The sequence below is a fragment of the Erithacus rubecula genome (genome assembly GCF_903797595.1).
Source record: "Erithacus rubecula genome assembly, chromosome: Z".
NCBI classification, from domain to species: domain Eukaryota; kingdom Metazoa; phylum Chordata; class Aves; order Passeriformes; family Muscicapidae; genus Erithacus; species Erithacus rubecula.
In genome coordinates, this window is record NC_136661.1 from 1,353,051 (window position 1) to 1,373,715 (window position 20,665).

Genomic DNA, 20,665 nt, shown 5'->3' on the forward strand with positions numbered 1-20,665 from the left:
TTTATAAAACCATTTTATATATCAGGCTGGTACTCAAAGCAAGGTGAATAAATGCTGCAGTAACTAGCCTGTAAACTTCAGGTTTTTACCAGGCTGGGTAATATTAATGATATTTGATTAGCAAGTAATATTGAGGATTGCAGGAAGTACACATTTGCACAGGGCAAATCAAAATTTGAGAGGAAGATAGGAAGCTCTGTCAGACATTCTTCTCTTGGGTCCTTCGGAAGAAGATCAGGCCAGACAGGCAATATTTCCGTGACCAAGGGAGATCATGTAAGCTTACAGGAGAGCCTCATTTCCCACAACGATGAAAAAGAGAAAGGTTTCTCCAAGATCATAAGAGACTGACTGGGCAGGTAGAAGAGCCAACAGCAGCCTGGAAGGAGTCCCAGGGCAGCAGCCAGCAAGGGCGTGCATGTTGCAGTGCTGCAGAAAAGCAGAGCAAAGAAAGGCTGCTCTTCAGCTGCCTTGTTGGCACCAAGTCAGGCTGGGCCAGAGAACCCTGCAGAGCCACCACAATCGTGCTGCAGGGAATTTGCTGCCTTGTCCATGTCCTTGCACGATACCACAATACTTGTGGGGTACCCCAGGACCCATCCCACCCTCCTTGCCCAGGCGATGCTGTCAGTGCTCTGCCTGTGAGGGAATCTGTCTGGCCCTCTTCCTCCACTCCCAGCTGCTGCCCCTCTATGTCAGCTGAGGCTTGGATACATGTGCTACTTACCACAGCAAGGAGGTGAAATGGTGGGATGTCAAGCATGCCTAGAAACCAAGCCCCATAGCCCTTCAAGAAAGTCCCCACCTGGAGCTAAAACCTCCCTGTGTGCAACTTCCCTATATTCTTGGTCAAACTCTTGCCATCCTGATATGGAAGGAAAGTGTATAGGGATCATTAGAAAACCTAATTTTATTACAGTTTATAATTCTGGCAATGATGTGAATTACAACTGGTACGTGCTACAGTACTTCAATGTAGATATGGATGTGGCAGATAAAGGATGGATCCCAAATGACTGCTGTCGTGGGACAGGAAATTCCCACAAAGGATCACTGCTGGAGATGGATGGGTAAATTGCCCTGTTCTTCTGGTCCTAGGCAGTGACCAAAAGAAGCAGCAACAGCAGCTGTCTTGCCTTCCTAGAGTCACCTGCTCTGGAAAGCCCTGGCAGCTCTGAGACTCAAGTAAAGAGTCTTTCTACTGCAGCACATGTTTATTTAATTTAATTTTATTCAGTTTATTGTTATAATTGTTTGTTCCTATGTACCCCTATGTTTTCCCCAGTTGGTTTGTCCCCAGGTTGTATCCACCCCTGAAACTACCTTGTTTGGCATTTCCCATCTCTTGACCATCATTGTAACCCTGCCCCTTGTTCCAGCACCTTCCTTGTCCATTACTGTAACCTTGCCCCTTGTTCCAGTTCCTTCCTTGACCATCATTGTAACCCTGCTCCTTGCTCCAGTCCCTTCCTTGTCCATTACTGTAACACTACCCCTTGTTCCAGCACCTTCCTTGTCCATTATTGTAACCCTGCTCCTTGTTCCAGTTCCTTCCTTGTCCATCATTGTAACCCTGCCCCTTGTTCCAGCACCTTCCTTGTCCATCATGGTAACCCTGCCCCTTATTCCAGTCCCTTCCTTGTCCATCATGGTAACCCTGCCCCTTGTTCCAGTCCCTTCCTTGTCCATTACTGTAACCTTACCCTTTGAATATCCTCTGATACTCTATGCCCCATTGGGCCATGGGACCCTTTCTCCTCCCCCTGCATCCCTGTAAGACCCTGCCCTCCACTCTCCCCTCAAAGACCCTTAGTTGGTCCATCGTTTGTACCCACCCCCTGATCTGCCATTGTATTTAATCCCAAGCATAGCAGTGCTTGGAGTTATTTGTCCCTGAGCCCTCCATCCTCAATTAATGCTTTGGAACCTCAGAAGAGAAGCCTCACTCACCTCCTTTACCCAATCCTCTACACAGGCCACACAAAAGAGCTACTAGCACTTAAGGTTTTGCCTCCAGGATATCTCACCCTGAGGCAGTTCCCCACACCTGGCACGGTGCCCATGTGCCTCCAAAGAGCTAGCCTGGGCTCTGGTGACCTGTGTCATCTTTCCATTGCAGGTGCTGCTGGAGCAGCCTACAGATGACTTGAGCTCTCCATGGTAAGAGCCTTTCTAATCTCTCCTCACCTGTGGCACATATAGTAGGGTAGCAGCACATGAGACCATGCTATTTTCACTCGCTTTCCTTCCCTAAGTTTCTCGACAAAATCCTTTGTCATGGAGGTACTCCTTTTATCTCACCCCAGGAAAAAGTCATTAGAGTGTGGCAGCCTTTGACAGTAGTAATCCCCAAAGCATTGGTCCGTTCCATTCAGATGGCACCTAGAGTCTGAAGACAAGCACAGTCCTTCACTTTTGCTGCTGGAACGATCTGAGCTTCCCTCTGGCTAGCTCGTTTACTAGAAGGAAGCCCACATTTTGCCTTCTGCTTGTCTTTAAGGGAGCTGCTGTTCCTCCATCCTGAAGCTCAAAACACAATCAGCTTTCAGCTGAATGCTGTATACACAGAAATCTCTCTTTGTGATGAGATTTGCTTTCTTCTGCTCTATGTCTTCAGCAGCAAATTCTCAACGGAATGGACCTGCAGCCATTTATATCTGATGTAAACCCCAAAGTCTAAAGCCAGAAGATCCACTGGGAACATTATACACTCTTGAGTGCAAGAGACCTGAAAACCAGTGTAATTTCTCAGTCCAGTGGGTGCAACTTGGTGGTGAAAGATTGGGCTCTTTCACTCATCTTCCTTATTTCTTTCCTCATTTGCCTTTGAAATTAATGTAGGAACAGGTGTGTTCAGGTGGCCAGTTACATTGTTGTCCAGCTAATTCACAGGATAGGGTGGGAAATGGATTTGTGCTCAAGAGTTCTGTTGCTACTACCCATTACTGGACTGTCTCCAGTACATCCATGTCTCTCATATACTAAGGAACTCAGAACTGGACATAGGACTTCAGACGTGGCCTCACCAGGTGGTGGAGTCTCCCTCTACCTGTTGGCAATCCTTTTCTTAATGCAGCCCAGGATCCCATTTATTTTTTTTTACTGCAATGACACACTGCTGGACTGCTCCTGCCCAGGTGTAGGACTGTGTTCTTCTCATTGTTGAAATTTATTAAGCTACTTTCAGCACATTTCTCCAAGACAGACAAAATCCATGCGAGGCGACAACATGACCCTCTGGTGTATCTTCCCAGTTTTGTGTACCTTTGCAGAGGTCACATTCTGCTCCATGTTCCAGCTTATTTAAGGTTTTAAACAGGACTGGACCAAGTATTGATCCCGCAGGTACTCTGCTAACTACTGGCCTCCAAATGTACAGTTTGTACATGAAGGACAGTGAAGTATTCCAAGACAACCAGCATCACTTCACCTAGGGCACGTCTTGCCTGACCAACATGGTGGTTGGAGAATCTTGCCTTTTATGGTGGAATGACTCCATCTATGAACAAGGGAAGGGCTGCAAATGTCACCTATCTGGACTTCTGTAAGCAGGCCTCTGACATGGCTCCCCACAACATCCTTCTCTCCAAACTGAAAAGATTTTGATGGATGGGCTATTAGGTATGCAAGGAATTCTCTGGATGCTTGTATCCAGAGAGCAGCAGCCATCAGCTCAATGACTAAATGGAGATCACTGACAAGTGCTGTCCCTTAAACATCCATGTTGGGTCCAGTACTGTTTAATATTTTCATCAATGGCATAAACAGTGGGAATGAATGCACCATTAAAACATTTGCAGACAACAAGAAGCTCAGTGGCACAGATGACATGCCTGAGGGACAGGATGCCATCCAGAGGAACCTGCGCAAGCTTAAGGAATGGGAATCTCATGAGGTTTAATAAGGCCAAGAGCAAGCTGCTGCATCTGGGTCACAGCAATCTCCTGTATCAATACAGGCTGAGGAATAAATATGAAGAACAGTTCTGCCAAGAAGGACTTGTAAGTGCTGGATGATGAAAATTTGCACATGAACTGGGAATGCTCCAAAATTTGGATTTTAATTGTTACTGTCCATGCAGTTAAATATGAATTCTGATTTTAAGCTGCATGAGAAAAAAATCTTTCAATGGCATAGACAATAAAATATGAATAATTAGCAGACACTATGATACAGGCTCTAGCAGAAAATTTGGTGCAGCCATTAAAACAGGGAAAAATTCTGGGCAATATTTTTGTCTTCCTCCTCTCTGTTGATTTCTCTCTACCTCCAAACTTCATGACTCAAATTTACCTTTTCACAAACCACTTTTGGATTAAAGATATTAATGATAAGGTAAAAAAAAATCCATTTAAAGATGCTTTCTGAGAACAAGTGAAAAAATGAAACAATATATTGAACACTTCCAAATGCAAACAACATTTACCTCTTCATTACCAAAATTCTTCTCAGTTTCCCTGAATGCTATGCAACCCTTTCTCAATGCATCAAATGTACTTGCAGACATCTATCTTGGCCTGGTGCAAATTGTTCGAAGTTGTCAAAGAGCTGAAAGTAAGACAAAGCCTTTCTAATTGTATAGGAAAAAGAAACCATAGATAATTTCTTAAAAGATTTGTCATTGTCACCTATCAGCTTGTCTTCTGTATCTCTAGCTAAATGCCTGTACGAGACTTACATGATATACTTCACTCATGCTCTCTGAAGGAGCTGTTTGACATAATTAAAAGGTTATTCAACTATTTTTATGGTACTTACTGCACAAGGAATTGATCTCTTTCTGTAGTTATATAAAAACGAGAGGACAATGCAGCTTCTCTTGTAAAATGAAAATATGCAGGGAATCCAGAGATGTGCTAGTGATGCTTGACATTAGGAATGTTTTCTATAAGAGAAAATGGAAAGTAACTGTGTGCCAGCTAGACAGAGATTTTCAATGTGATAACACTTAGTTTGCACTGTGCTGTTTCAGCATGCATTTACAAGTACCCAAACCCAGATGAAGAACATTCTTCAAGTCTAGGTAGGGATAAAGCATCCATTAAAAACTTTTAAATTACTTATCATTAACTGCCTTGTTCTTCATGTACTATGGAAACATACATATGTTTCAAAGAAAATAGATTAATTAGGATAAATTTGCAATACAGAAATCGTGGAGATTAAATGCTGGTTGCCTCCACAACACCAAATAAAATTCTTTACATGATTGAATATGCTAGAAAGGACTTTATGCTATATTCTCTTTTTGAACTATTCAAGTGTGAATCTTCCACTTCGAAGAACACTAGAAAAGGCCAAGTTTAGGTGAGGAGAAACTAGTTATAAATTTCCAAAGAAAACCATGTTGAAATTCAAATATTTCAATTTGCTTTTGTAAGAGTTAGTCTTTATTTTTAGGTTTTTCATTTATTTCAAACACAACAAAGTGTTTGCTCTCCACTTTTTTGAAACACTTAAGTGAAAACTGACAGTCTTGAGTAATTGTGTCATACTAAATCATACTGAGAAACGATGTAGCTGAAAATGTCGCTATTTTTTTCTGGGTTGGTTTGGTTTGTTGGTTTGTTTTTACTCAGAATTGCAGTTTACAATAATGCAATAAATATTGTCATGTTTTTGTGAGTTTCTTTTTAACATATCTTATTGGGTTTGTGTGGCCAGGTTCTGGTAGCAGGGAGTGCTACAGGGGTGGGTTCTGCGAGAAGCTGCCAGAAGCTTCCTATAAGTCTGGCAGACAAAATCCCTGGTGGCTCCAAGATGGATGCACCCCTAGCCAGGGCTGTGCCACTTAGAGATGCTGGTGATGCCTCTGTGATAATGTATTTAGGATGAAAATAAAAGGTGATTGTGCAGATGTACATGTAGCCAGAGAAGACTGGGGTGAGATGTGAGAGAGGAAGAACCCTGAAGACACCAAGGTCTGTGCAGAAGGAGGGACAGGAGGTGCTCCAGCAGGTGCTGGAGCTGAGATGCCCCGGTAGCCTGAGGTGAAGACCATGGGGAAGCAGCTGCAGCCCCAGGAGGGTCATAGGGACACAGAGATCCACCTGAAGCCTGTGGAGGAGACCCACACCCGAGCAGGTGGATGCCTGAGAGGAGGCTGTAACCCTGTGGGAGGCTGTGCTGGAGCAGGCTCCTGGCAGGGACCTGCAGCCCTGGGGAGAGAGCAGCCCACAGCAGAGCAGATTTGTAGGAATTGTGATCCCATGGGGGCCCGTGCTGGAGCAGCCTGTCCTGGAAGGACTGCACCCCATGGAAGAGTGACCCACACTGCAGCAGTTCATGCAGGACTGTTGTCCATGGCATGGGCTGATATTGGAGAAGTCCATGGAGAACTGTCTCCCATGGGAAGGACCCCATGGAACTGGGGAAGGAGTCCCCTTCCTGAGCAGTGAGAGAAACTACAAATGATGAACTGACCATAACCCCCATTCCCTGTCTCCATGGGCTGCTGGGGGAAGGAGGTAGAGCTGGGAAGGAGGTTGGGGTGGGGGGAAGGTGCTTCTTAAGATCTTACGTTATTTCCTTTTATCCTATTTTGATTTAATTAGTAATACATTCATTTAATATCTCTCATTAAAGCCTGTTTTCTCTGTGTTGGTCTCTGATGGATGATCTTTGCCCTTATCTTAACTTAGGAACCTTTCATTATATCTTCTCTGTCCAGCTGTGGAGGAGAATGACAGAATGGCTTTGGTGGGTGCCTGGCTTACAGCCAAGGTCAACCCACCACACACACTTTATCTGGCTTTCATCACCGCTAACAACTAGCTACTAAAATGGAAGATTAGAATATTTAGCTGATTTTGACAGCATACAAGAGAGATGCTAGGTTTTCAGATTCTATTAATCTATTCAGCTGAAGCTACGCTGTTGGTCTGTCTGCCTTGTTTGTAGTAAGGTTTAGTGACCCATTCAGGACTCTTTCAAGAAAGGAGAGAGGACTTTAGGGAGAAAGAGTGGAATAATGTGTCACTTAAAACATTCTTTATTTATTTCAAACACAAATTTTTACTAGTAAACCAACAGTGCTGTTAATTTAGTCAAGGGGAAATCATTATGGTCACATTGCTCTATTTTCCTGTTACCTACATATTTTTGGATAGTGTGTTTATTTCTTTCTTTCTAATGTCACTGGTTTCTTCCCTATCAATTTCTTTGGTAAGGGCTGTTAAACATATAGACAAATTTATTCAAGCCTCAGGACTTCAATTAATTTGTCACTTGGTAACTACATCTATATACTGTGCCTTATTATATGCTCTGAAGTTACCTACAGACCAGTAATGCATTTTTCCCCTTTATATTTTAGCTAACTTCCTTTCCTTGTTGTAATAATGAACTTTAGTAGACCAAGTATGTTTTCTATTTTATTCAGTTTATATGAAAAATAGTATTTTTCTACAAAAATTAATTTATTTCTATTTCTTAGTGAGCTACAAGGATTGAGTTTTACCAGGGTGTTTCCCCTGCCTTCAAACAATTAACAAGTTTCTTTGCACATTTACATTTCTCATTTCTTTGTAAGTGTTGATGTTAGAAGTGTATGTATTGTAGTGGCATCGGTTTCACAAAAACTCTGCATTTTTGCATCTACTGATTATCTACATGCTTCACAAAGTTAGATGCATGTTGTTAGTATGGAAGTGTAGATTTATTTTGAATTGCTGGAAGCAGCTTAATGGTATAAAACTCATGCACATATGGTCTCTGTTTATCATCCTTTACCAGCGGCCCAGAAAGAAAACAATTCTGAGTGGGCCAAACTCCTCAGCTCTGCCTATGAATCAACAGATTGTAGAGGTGAAAAACAGAATTGAGAGTAAAAGATGGGGGATAAAACTTCACAGATCTTCCCTTCTTAAAATCAATCACATATTTTTCATATAAATTCTCTAAATGTAATATTACCTGCATAGAATTACTAGGAAAGATTTCTGGCTTTTGCAGCTGTAAGATGAGAGAAGCTGGTCAGATTTATTTATTTATTTATATTTTTTTAAAGATGTCAGAAATATATTAAGCATATCCACACAGAACATTATACAAAATATTTTCACTGGTAAATCAATACTTCAGAAATATATTTTGTATGAATGTTGGGGGTTTAGGATTCTTCCTTTTCTTTCTCTCAGGGTATTTTCTCCCATATGTGTTGCTAGCAGATAATAACCGGGTATAAAAGAGAGACAAAAGAGGGGGGCCACAGGTCAGGGGAGGGGTCCAGCTGGCTACTCTCCCTTTTTGCCAGGGTGTTTCTCAGAGAAAGGCAGAGATACCAGGAACACTGGGCTGAGGAAAAGGGGTGAGTGAAGATCCTGCCTCTCTTGTGCTTTTGCCTGCGATTGCTGTGAGGAGGATTCACCACTGCTGGGCTCCATTTCCTGCTGACTTTCCTCTACCCTTGCTGCTTCCAAGGGACCTGCAGGGGCGCTGGGATTGGCTGCCCCAGGGGTTTTTAGAATCAAAGCCTCTCTCCCATCCCTTCCCATCCAGGCCCAGCTGCTGCTCCCTGATCCTGCCCCACAGCACCCCCTGCAGGCGTGGGGGAATCACCACCCCTCCCCTGCTGGCTGTTCCCGAAACTGCACCATGGGGAAAGTGCTTAAAGAGCAGGAAGAGACTATTTATTGGGTTTTCTGGGGGGTTTTCTTTTTGTTTTTTGTTGCTGCAATTGTTGTTGTTGCCTTCTATATACTAATAAAGAACTGTTATTCCTTTTCCCATATCTTTGCCTGAAAGCCCTTTATTTTCAGAGTTATAATAATTCAGAGGGAGGGAGGGACGTCGTATTCTACATTCCAAGGGAGGTTCCCACCTTCCTTGGAAGATACCTATCTCTCAAACCAAGATAGAAGGCCTTTTTGTTCTTAACTGGAAGTAATAAAAACAGAAACTTGGGTCAGATGTAGACAAGAAAATATTTTCAAACCTAATTGGAAGAGAGGAACATACTGTAATAATTTCCCTCTTATTACTTTGAGAGAAGAGTATTAAGTCAAATCTTCTTGTGACTTGCATTTTCTTTGTGTCAAACTGAGCAGGAATTGTATGGTGTTCTTCTTGATAACAACCAGAGAGTAATCTCTAATTGCTCTTTCCTTTCCAGATTCCTGGGCTTCAGCATTCCTTCCTCCCTGTGTGTGTGGATGCCCCTACTAGTGGGTTCCAATTTGCAGAAATGCTCACCCCGAGGATCCCAACTGCACAGGATTAGCTGTTTGAGAAGTCTGCTAATGCAAGACACTTCGACTATTACTTGTTTCGCCAAGCATTTGAGCAACAACATCTAAAGGATGTCCCCACACTCTATATTGTCATTGCAAACTTTAGTACAGGAGACCTTTTAAAGCAGATCTGAATAATATAATGTTATAGAAAATATATGGAAAAACCTATCCCAGACAAGTTTAGATATAATGGGTACTACATACATACAGTGTGTACAGCTGCTAATTATTGATATGCAAAATTACTGCAAAACCAGATGTTTATTTCTTAAAAAAATATGGAGATATTTTTCCTCTTTCTGTACTGAATCCTCTAAAAATAAGTAACCAGTAGTCCAGTCATAGAACCAAAATAAATGAAAAAGAGAGGAGATGCACACAGCCTTAAGCAGTGCACTGCTAAATGCAAGTAGTTGTTACAAATTAAGGGAATTTTTAAAAAGTGCTTTTCAACTAGATCCCTGTTATCTAAGCATGCACAACATAAACAGAAAAATTGCATAAAGTTTTATGAAATGTTAAGGAGATAAGGACAAAAGCCAAATGGAAAATAATTGCTGATGCTATTCTAAAATACCAGAAGAGATGAAAAGTAGTAACTATTTTCAGTGTTCTCTGGAACACAAGTTCTCAAGGTTTACAGTGAATATGCAAGAAAGATACGATAACACAAAAAAACTGAAAGTATAAAGAATAATCTTGATCACAGAGATTCAAAGATTAGTATTATTTTATCAGTGTTTTCTCCTTCAGGGAAAGCTTTTAGCAAGATTCTTATGCATCCTCTACATAAACATAGGTCACTCTACATAAAACATGAACAAAATACAAAATAAGAGGCTATTGCTTAAATCTGTAGTCTGGAAAAATGGTTGGGTGAAAAAGACATAGTGCAAATTGTACAGTCATTTTCCATATACAACATCTATAGACACCATCTTATGTAACAGGGTCCTGAGGGAACTAGCTGATGTTGTTACCAAGACATTTTCTATCACATTTGAAAAGAGGCAATCTGATGAAGCCAGCACAGCTCTTTACTAAGGGCACATCTGCCTGACCAATTTGGTGGCCTTCTATTATGGAATGATGGCAACAGTCAACAAGGAATGACTGACAGATGCTATCAGTCCAGACATTTGTAAGGGCTTCAATATGGTCCCACATGGTATCCTCATCTCCAAATACAGAGTTGATTAATGCACAGTTCAGTGGACAAGGAATTGGATGGATGGATGGATGGATGGATGGATGGATGGATGGATGGATGGATGGATGGATGGATGGATGGATGCAGCCAGAGTTGGAATCAGTGATTCTGCATCCAGGTGGAAGATGGTAACAAGTGATGTCCTTTGAGTCTCTGTATTGGGACAAGTGCTCTTCAAAATCTTCAAGTTACATTGGGGTGTACATGGTGGGATTGCGCATCCATTCAACAGATTTACAGATGACATGAAGTTAACAGGTACTGTTGACACAACAGAAAGATGGGATGGTGTCCAGAGGGACCTAGACAAGCTTCAAATTTAGGCCCACAAGAACCGCAAGAAGTTCAAGAATGAGGTCCTGCAGCTGGCTTGGGATAATCCTAGCTATACAGAGCGGGAGAAGAAGTCATTGAGGCTGACCTTGTCAAGAAGGACTGAGAGTTCTTGTGAATGAAAATCTGAACATGAGCCAACAGTGTGTGCCGTCAGCCCAGAAGGCCAGTCTTTGGCCTGCACTCAAAGAGCAAACCAGCAAATGAAGAGAGAGGATTTCTCCCCTCAGGTCTGCCCTTTTGATTCCCCACCTCGAGTGCTCTGTCCAGCTCTGGGGTCTGTAATAGAAAAAATACATGGATCTGTTAGAGCACGTCCCGAGGAGGACCATGATGATGTTCAGAGTGCTGGAGCAACTCTCCTATAGTGACAGTCCAAGAGAGCTGGGGCTGTTTAGTGTGGCGGAAAAAGGCTCCAGACAACCTCATTGTGGTCTTCCACTACCCTAAAGTGCCTTAATAAAGCAGGAGAGGGACATTTTAGGTGGACACAGAGTGACAGAAAATAGGAAATGTATATTAACAGAGAGAGGACTAGTCTAAACTAAATATAAGGAAAAAATTCCTTATTCAGAGGGCCGAACAGCATTGGGACAGGTTGCACAGAGAATTTGGGTGCTCATTCCTTGTAGTGTTCTAGGCTAGGTTAGATGGGCTCTGAACATCTTGATCCAGTAAAAGGTGTCCCTGCCCACGCAAGGAGAGCTGGAACCAGGGAACCAGGGATATTTTTATGATACTGTGGTTCTATAAGATCCTGTATATTTTAATCTGGGTTTATGAAGTCTTGCTGTGGGTCACATATTTAATTACAGACATACTCAAGAGCCTATGTCAGAAAAACTTTAACTTAATTAGTACAAACTATCTCCAGTGGCCTTTTTTCTTAGTATACTGACTCAGAGTAAACATATGAAGAGAGTAAAAGTTTTAAATACTTTTTTAAAGATAGTGTCCTGGTTTGAAAGACAGGTGTCTACTAATAAAGGCAGAAGCTTCTCTTTGAAATGGAGAATGTAAACGCCCTTCCTCCAAATTATTATCATAATTTTGAAATTAAGGGGCTCTCAGGCAAAGATATGGGAATTAGGAATAACAGTTCTTTGCTAGGAAAAATAGAAATACGGTATTACAAAGAACTGTTCCAACCCTGACAGAGTCAGAATACAACCTGACACCCCATCAGTCAGGGTGCTGGTAGCAGTCCCATTAAATGGTGACTACAGTCCTCCTGCAGTGACAGGTGTGGTTCAGCTGAAGCTGTGCTGAAGCAGTGCTCCTGCTTCATACTTTCTTCATACATGCTTTCTACTGCACCTGTAGAAATGGTGCAGTTTTCCTCTGAAGGTCCAGGGATGATGTGGAAAGGTCCAGTTTTCCTCTGGAATCCAGTGGAAATAAGATAACTTGCTGTCCAAAATCTCAGCTTTGTTCCTCCTTTTGGCTGGAGCATCTCCCAGTGGCATGATGTAATTGTATCAGTCATATAGTGGGACTTAGTGGCCCAGCAGCAGATGATATCTTCCTGGAGGAAGGATGGGTTGTGGAAAAGATAAAGATGATTGCCCCACCTGGTTTTAAAGATGGCCCATTAGCAGATAATATGTACCACGGAGATAAGGAATCACTACCCCACCCGACTTCAACAGATGGTGATAGAATATACATTTCTGGCCACATCTTGTATTGCAACCCAAGACAGAGAGAAATAGTTTTTTCAGGGTTTTGTTTGTTTGTTTGTTTCTACTGAAACCCAGGAAAAATTATGGCATGTAGAATGAATAAGCAAAAAAATACAGTAGTCATTTTTCTTCACTGGAACACTTAAAAACAGGATAGCAGAACATTAAACCTTCTCAGTTTGGGTTAAAAACACAAATTCAACAAAGAAAAGAAAAATTCTTCAGTGCTGAGACATTTACATGTAAGAAATTAAAATTTACATTTAAATGAAAAAAAAATCTCTTATCAAAAAGGAGAGAAAATATTTTGAAGAAAGGTAGCCTCTATTCTGTGATAACAATCTCATGGGGGGAAAAGAAACACCAGGTAACATGACACTGATGAGTTGACTTCTTTATTCAGTGGACCAAACCAGCAGGATAGACTGTGTTTAGGTAAAGGATTGTGAACATGTGCGCATGCACAGTTTCATACTAGAATGCTGAGGATGCAGAAAAACAGACTGTCTAGTGTCTCCATGATGGGCTCTGCCTGAGGGCTTGGCAGACAATGCTTTGATAGTTGAATTCTGGATGTTCTGGTTCTTCATGGTGCCAGATGTCCACATACTAGCTTCCCCAAGCTCTTATTGCTGGGGAATATTTACAGCCACATGCTGTCTCAGTGTATACACAATGGTATCACACTAGGCCTTTCCAGCTGTTTCAGGGGTTGTTCTGGCACTTTTGATCGATGGTCCATACTATGGCTCATTCCACTCAGTTCTTGCTTGCCTGTCACATGGGCTTATCATTCTTGGGCACCTTAGGGAAACAGTTGCAATAATTCTGCAGCATATTAAAAATACTTTGAAACAAAAATATCAAATATTTGGAAAAGAATGAAAATTTACACATGCAAAGAAAAGGATTTGCTTTCAGCTATCACAGGGTATTTTGCCATCAGTATTGTCAGAAGTTTTGAGAATCTATCACAGCACAGAATACCCAAATAATTTGGCATTGAGACTGTGCATTCCTTCGAAACCATGATTTTTGTAATCCAGATGTGCTTAACTGTAAGGAATTTCCTTAGGTCTTTAGGAACAAAGAACTAGCTGATACAATTGCTGTCACTAATGATGCTCTGAAAGGACCAAGGAATAAAGAGAGCAAAGATTGGTTGCTAGAAGGGATTTTCCAGAGCTCATCAACAAAACATTTCTACTTTGCACATTCACGATACTTGCAAGGAATGTGCTGACACTGTCAAGCCCAGAGCAGAGCTTTTAATCCTTCCCTCCTATCCTGGTGTGCTGGTGGGAGCAGAAGCCTGTATCCATGGAGCTCTATCCCCACTCTTGTGTTCTTGACTTATTTTGCTGTTCAAATAGGGACAAAAAAAGGCCTAGTTTCTTTTTGTCTGACTGCTTTGTTTTCTTTTTAATTAATTCTAAGTGGTAAAAATGATAGCTAGGAATGTGAAAGTCTCTGTGTGATGCTGGACAAAGACACATTTTACAAAGCATTGGCATTGATGATGATGTTTGGCACTGATGATGACATCTCGGGTGGAGTCATGCAGGGACACATGACAATGGTTTGCCATTATTGTTCCTATACCTTTGACATCCTGAGTCTTTTCTGCCTCATCTATACCAAGTTTCTAGTGCCTTATTATCCTCTTTCTCCATGCACTCTCTCCTGCACATGAGCATAAGGTCAATATGATTGCAATCTAGTTACGTGGATGGTTTTCAGATTTCTCATGAAGAGTACTTATTTCAGCATTTTAAGAGGTATTTTCAGCTTTGCCGTTTACCAATATGAATAACTTTTGGAATGTCCCTGGAGAATGCAATTTTACTCCAAAAAACACTTATTGTTACTGATTCTCTCACTTCTATCTGGCATTCAAGTTACAAATTAATTAAATTCCTAGACAGTATGAGTTCCCACATCTCCTCTTAATGCATTTTTAGAGAAACAAAACAAAACAAAACACATTTGAAATTACCCTCCACTCATAGTAAGCACTGAGACAATGATTTCAAAACACATTTTGTTAAAAGAGGTTTTTAATCACTTATTGCTCAAGGGCTCAAATATAAACTACTTATAATAATAAAAAAAATCTGCTACTAGAAGGAACCTCAATTAATATATGTGAAATATTCAGGGAAATTGAGATTAAAAATGCTATGAACTGTCATAATATTCACATTCTAATATATTCTTTGAGAAAGTTTGGCCCAAAGTAAACAACTCTCCTTGTAGCTAAAGGCTCACAGATAGATTTTAGGACAAATAGTTTGTGCTTGAATGAACCATTTCAGAAGTTATTCAGATTTTTCTTTTTCAATTTTATGTTTTCTGACTAGGAGTATTTGCAATTCTATTATTATAGGAGGCAGAGGGGAGAAAAAAAATCTTACCTTAAGTGTGTGGCTGACTGCAGTAATGAAGTTTTGTGCTGGAGTGATCTGTAGTGAGCTGACAGCTAAAAATACACAAGACAGATTGGTAATGTAAATACTATTCAGCTGTAATACTGGGTTTTTCAACCCTTAAGTGTGTTTTAGTAACCAATTCTGAAGATCCATATGAAAATAAACCTCATCTACATTATGAAAATGTAGATGAAAGTAAGTAGGGTGAGCTTTGGCTATTAGCTTGGGCTTTTGTGTTGTTTGGGGAGTTTAAAATTCTAATATTCCGGTTTTGATGATACAGAAAAAGCAAAATTTCATAGTTGTCGTTGTACAATAGTCGTTATCTATAGAAGTGTCTACGTCGGTTAACAGACGTCCTTTAAAACTAAATTTGAGAAAGACAGCGGAGCTGTTTAAAAGTGAGTAACGCTGAAATGAAATGTCACGGTGCCCTCTACTGGTTTACAGTGGTAGCACCAAACAGTAACAAAAATTAGGCATGTGTAAGGCACAGGGGTCCAAAATCTGAAAGATGTGTGCTGCATTTAATTTCAAACATCTTGCCCTCGTTACAAGCAGGTTTACATCCCTCCTAGGTCTTGAAAAGCTGGTGGTACCATAGGGCTGAATGCAGCTTGAAGAAACAGACTGGCTTCTGCAGTGGCTGCTGAGTGCAGGTCAGAATGAGCCATGGTCCCAATCCATCAACACAATGCATCAACCAGGCTGCATGGCTGTGCATTATCAGTGTTTGACAAAATGCTTTCCAGGGTATAAAGATAGAAACCAAGCATGTTCTCTTAAATTTTCTACATCCCATGAGAGCCTACAAGTTCAGCAAGGACTGTGAAATTCCTCCTTCTGCACGATCTTTCCCTGCAATAGTTCTCCATAGGAGCTGTGGCAGAAATAGGCTACTGACCTGTGTTAACCTCAGAAAAAAAGATTGACAGTTGCACACTATCAAGAGGGAAACAAATATCAAGTAAATAGATGCCTCAGATATCAAGTGAAAAGCTTCTTGTGCAAAATGGAAACATTTTCTCTGAAGGGGCAGCAGCTGATTGCTGACTGTCAGCATCCAGTGTCTGACATGGGGAAGAAGATTTTAACGTGTCTGTTCTACCACTTTTTAGTGGTTTTAGTATTAGTACTAGGATTAATGTTAGTACTTCTCAAGGTATGTATAAAAGCCAGATAAGCAGACTTGTTTCTTGAGACTTTTCAAGAATATCTTCATACTCTTAATACTTCTCAATGTTGCAGACGAACAGGAAGCAAGAGATTTCCTTGGGTTACAGGGAATTTTGAAATTCCATGACATTCCTTTAGACATAAAGAAATGAAAGATGTGTAAGCTGGGCATTATTCATTACTTTTGCAAGCTGAGAATCAAAATAGAGATAGAAGCACTGATGCTTGTTGCAGTATTACTTGACAGGCCCTCTGCCATGAAGGTGTGGAGAGCACCATATAGCTGCACAGTCTAGCAAAGTGCTAATGTTTTGACCTCCAGATAACTATGAAATTGCAGTTCATTAATACTTCTTTGTTTCCAAGCAGCTTCCCAGTATTCAGTGGAAGACACCTTCAGGTTACTCCTGTTTTCAGACTCTCAGCTGAAGTTTAGAGTATTAATGCTTTGTAAATATTCTTAAACTATCAAAAATAAAATGTCTGGCCTTGAATAAAAGCAGAAATTTTGTTTTGGCTGGACTAATACCATAGTTTTACAAAGAAAAAAATAGGTTTTTCTTTTCAAGTCTACAGTGTAAGCTCTGAGAGCTTTATGTACATTCATATCTATCCTAAACCACTCTGTGAAACACTGAATTATTATAATCTCTATTGCACATATGGAGAATTAAAACTAAATGCATTACCCAGGCAAAAATTCTCTGTCAGCAAATCTATGCTGAGTTCAATTCTAGAACCTAAAACTAATTAGTTAGCATATGACCTTCTGATTTTGGGAACCCCATGAGATGCTGCTAGATTTCCAGGCCAAAGAAAACAGTAACTTCATGATGCCCCAAAGTGAAAGCGAGGATTAGTTTTTGGGAGAAGGAATGCTGAGAATGTGGTGAAATGATCTATAATATCTTACCTCTGTAAGCTTACTAGTTTTTAACAGCTATCTCAGATGCACACATAGCCAAGAATTCCAGGTCTGCTCTGCTGTATTGGACATTGTGGTGTACCAAGCTTTTTATCCTCTTGATTGGAAGTGTTAAACTGATGACATAAACATTCCAGCTTCCTTCTTTATATCTGGAGTTTCTTCTGCTCCTGGAAGATGACACTTTAAAGCATCTGCTTAGAGGACCTGCAAAAACAGATCTGCTGCCTTAGCACCAGTCTTTCCTATACCCCGCAGAGGAGCTGGGTACAGCATTCCATCCGAAGATCACTGTAGGACTGATGAAGCTGATGCATCTGCAGTTTCCTCTAGACATCAGCACTGCTGTGTAATGTCTATCATCATACAGTATTTTTCCTCATGGTGCAAAAGGATTGTGAGAGGCCTTTATTCTCAAGCTGAATAATTAAATTATGCTTGAAAGGTTTTCCATTTATGACTTTTTCTCTTTGTACAGTACTTACTCTAGAAACACCTATGATCACATTTCACTTCCAGGCTAAAATCAGAGAAATTCAAGGAATGCATTATCTTTTATCTAGAAGAACAGAAATTAAATAAAATTCCTCCCTCTTTTTCTTACTCTGCTGTTCCCTTATGGTTTAGGAAGCACTCATTTCCAGTAGCATCTGAAAATTCAGCAATAAGAGAGGATGGTTCTGGTGAAACTTTCTACTAGCAGTTTGAACTTCCTTTCTTCCTTTACTAAAGCTAAGAAGGCCTTGTTCATCATGCAACCCCATACATGAGCTGAAGCTTCAGGTATATGACACCACTTACATTCCTACCCAGGATCTCCTGGATTCTTCCTACTGTGATCTGTGGAAGATCCAGGCAGGTGCAGGTATGAAATATTTGACTGGGACTGCCAGTTAGATTAAGTGCTCTGATTTTTGCTCAACATTTTAAATGTATTGAAGATCAAGCCACCCAACAGATCTCAACATCAGTCAAGAAAATTTAACTGCATGTTGCACTCAGTTCTGCTTGGCAGAACTGTCAGGGGATTATCTAATTGATCAGTTGCAAAGGGTCACAGATGAGTTTTACCAAGCTTTCACTGCTTCTGAATAATAAACACAAACACTTGAGGAACTTTACAAACAAATCCTGTGATGGCAACTGGGCTAAGTAAAAAGTCAATGGGCACTTCAAGAAACCAAATTTTACATACAGGCAGTTAAAATGCATGTTAAATGTTTGAAACTTCACCAAGGTATTTGTGGAATTCTTCTTATGCAGCCAACTTGGTGCAATTATGCAAGTTGTATATTGTCACACTGACCATTAGATGCCTCAGGACGCCTCAAATACTTCAGCCAGCCAGCCATTATAGCTGTAACAGTAACACAGAGTCATAATGCACAGCATATGCCAGCTAACTTTTACAGTGCTGTGAATTTACTATTTTCAGCAGAAACAAAGTATGTTCTATGTCACTTTAAAAAACAAAAACAAAAACAACAAAAAAAAGCCCAAAAAACCAAGAAAAAAAAAAAAAAAAGGAAAACTGCACTTCCATCTTATATAGATTCAAGAACTAACCAGACATGGCACTGAGCAGCATTATCTAATCGTATCCTCTGAGAAGGAGGTTGAATTAGACTCTACAAATCTAAATTTTTTCTTGGTTCTGTGAAAATTTTTTTCACCAACTAACATGAAAATAGATGACATATTAACTAATATATTCATATTAATATTCAGTATTTAAGAATCTTGGCATCATTTAAGCATCCAAGTGTTTTGGGTCTGCTCTACATACAGACAACTGGTACAGAAATATATACAATTTATTAGTCTTGTGATGTAACATTCTCTGAGGTTTTACATCACAGTAGTCAAACTGAAAAACCAGGGGACAGTGAGGCAGATGAACACTGACTGAAGGGCTGGGTCCAGACAGCTGTGTTCAGTGGCACAGTGATCCCACATGAATGGAGTATACCATTGAATACTAGAAATGGGTCCAGTCTTGCTCAACTTGTTCATCTTTGTTAAAGTAGGGCTGGAAGAGGGTCATGAGCATGGCCAGAGGGCTGGAGCATGTCTTCTATGAGGAAAGGCTGAGACAGTTTGAGTTGTTCTGCTCGGAGAAGAGAAGGCTCTAGGGAGACCTTATTACAGCCTTTCAACATATAAAAGGGGCTTATAGGAAAGATGGAGAGAGAATTTTTTTAAAAAGGCCTCTAGAGACTAGGCAAGGGGAAGGGCGAGTGATTTAAACTGAAAAAGGAAAATTCAAATTGGACATAAGAAAGGAATTGTTTTACAAGGAGAAGGGTGACACACTGGAGCAGATTGCCCAGAGTAGTTTCCTCATCACTGAAAATGTTCAAACTCAGACTGGACAGGGATCCAGCAATTTGATCTAGTGGAAGGCATTCATGCCCATGGCAGGGTGGGGGCTTGGAACTGGACAATCTCCAAAGCATTCTTCAAACCCAAACCATTCTACCACACTGTGATTTCAGTATTTATAGTTTGGAAGATTAGGCACTCTCCGTAACTTTGCAGATGATATAAAACAGGGAGGGGTGGCTGATACAGAGGGTTGTTCTGGCATCTGGAAAGACCTGGACAGGTTGGAGCAATAGCCTTCATGAAGTTCAAGAAAGTGAAGTACCTAAGCAGATGAGCTTTGTCATGTGGAAGCACAGCACAGCTACCCAGGAGCTATAGGAGGTCACTCTTGCAGCCCATGGAGGATGTTGGTGCTCACCACAGTGGGGAGGTGAAATGGGAAACAGCTGTGGGGTGTCAAGTCCAGGGCAATATAACCATAGTCCAGGGATGTGCAGCCCCACAACACTGTGGCACACGGTCCCTATTTGAAGCCATGCTTTGTCACTCTCTGCATCAGTGCTCAAGTCCTTAGCAAACCTCTTGCACGACCTTGTAAACCTCTGGTCTGGAAGGAGACAGAGTTACTATGGGGATCATTAGAAATGCTACTAGAACAGCTGTCTTGGTGATGTGCTTTACAGCTAGTGGCTACTGAAGGATCTTGCTCCCCATGTGAAGGTTCTGAGCACAGGACATGCCCAAGTCAGGGACCGTTGGCGAAAAGGAAAGTTCCTAGATAAGCACTGTTGATTGTGGTTGGTTTTTTTTTTTGTTTTTTTTTTTTTTTTTTCTGAATCCTCTAGTTTCAGACAGTGACCCAAAGAAGCACCAGCATTTCTGCAGGTGCAGGGAAAGCAGATCTTTTCAGATAGAGGCTCAGGCTCTCCTGGAGTCTCTGCATTCACAGATAAGCAGAGAGAGACAAGCTTGAGTCCCTTTATCTTTCCCTGCTGCTTTTCAATTCCATGTTTTACAAAAGGCAGAGAGAAAGTGAAAGACACAAGCCTATAGTAGTGTGCAGGGGAGAACAAGAAGCAGAGGACAAGAACATGAGGCAGGCTGCCACCAGCCCACCAAATGAGCTGTGGGCCAGGAGATGGCTCTCACTACAAGGATTTCAGCTTGTCCACTGTTTGTCCTACCAGCATCTGAAAGGATTTTCTGTGTGTGTCCCAGAGCTACACCAGAGTTTTCAAGACCCAGCAGCTCTAGGAAGGCATAGCAGAAACTGCTGTTTATTTGACTGCTCTACTATGCTGCATCTCCAAGAAAATACTAAACTAATAAACAGCTTAGAAATTTTCTGTATA

General features: G+C 41.0%; 1 long non-coding RNA gene across 1 annotated transcript; it reads left to right on the plus strand.

Annotated features, from left to right (window-relative positions):
• Nucleotides 1-1,829: 1,829 nt before the first annotated feature.
• Nucleotides 1,830-2,981, plus strand: LOC306814296. The gene is made up of 3 exons (XR_013777136.1): nt 1,830-2,004; nt 2,120-2,160; nt 2,501-2,981. It is a non-coding gene; the product is annotated as an uncharacterized lncRNA (long non-coding RNA).
• Nucleotides 2,982-20,665: the final 17,684 nt, after the last annotated feature.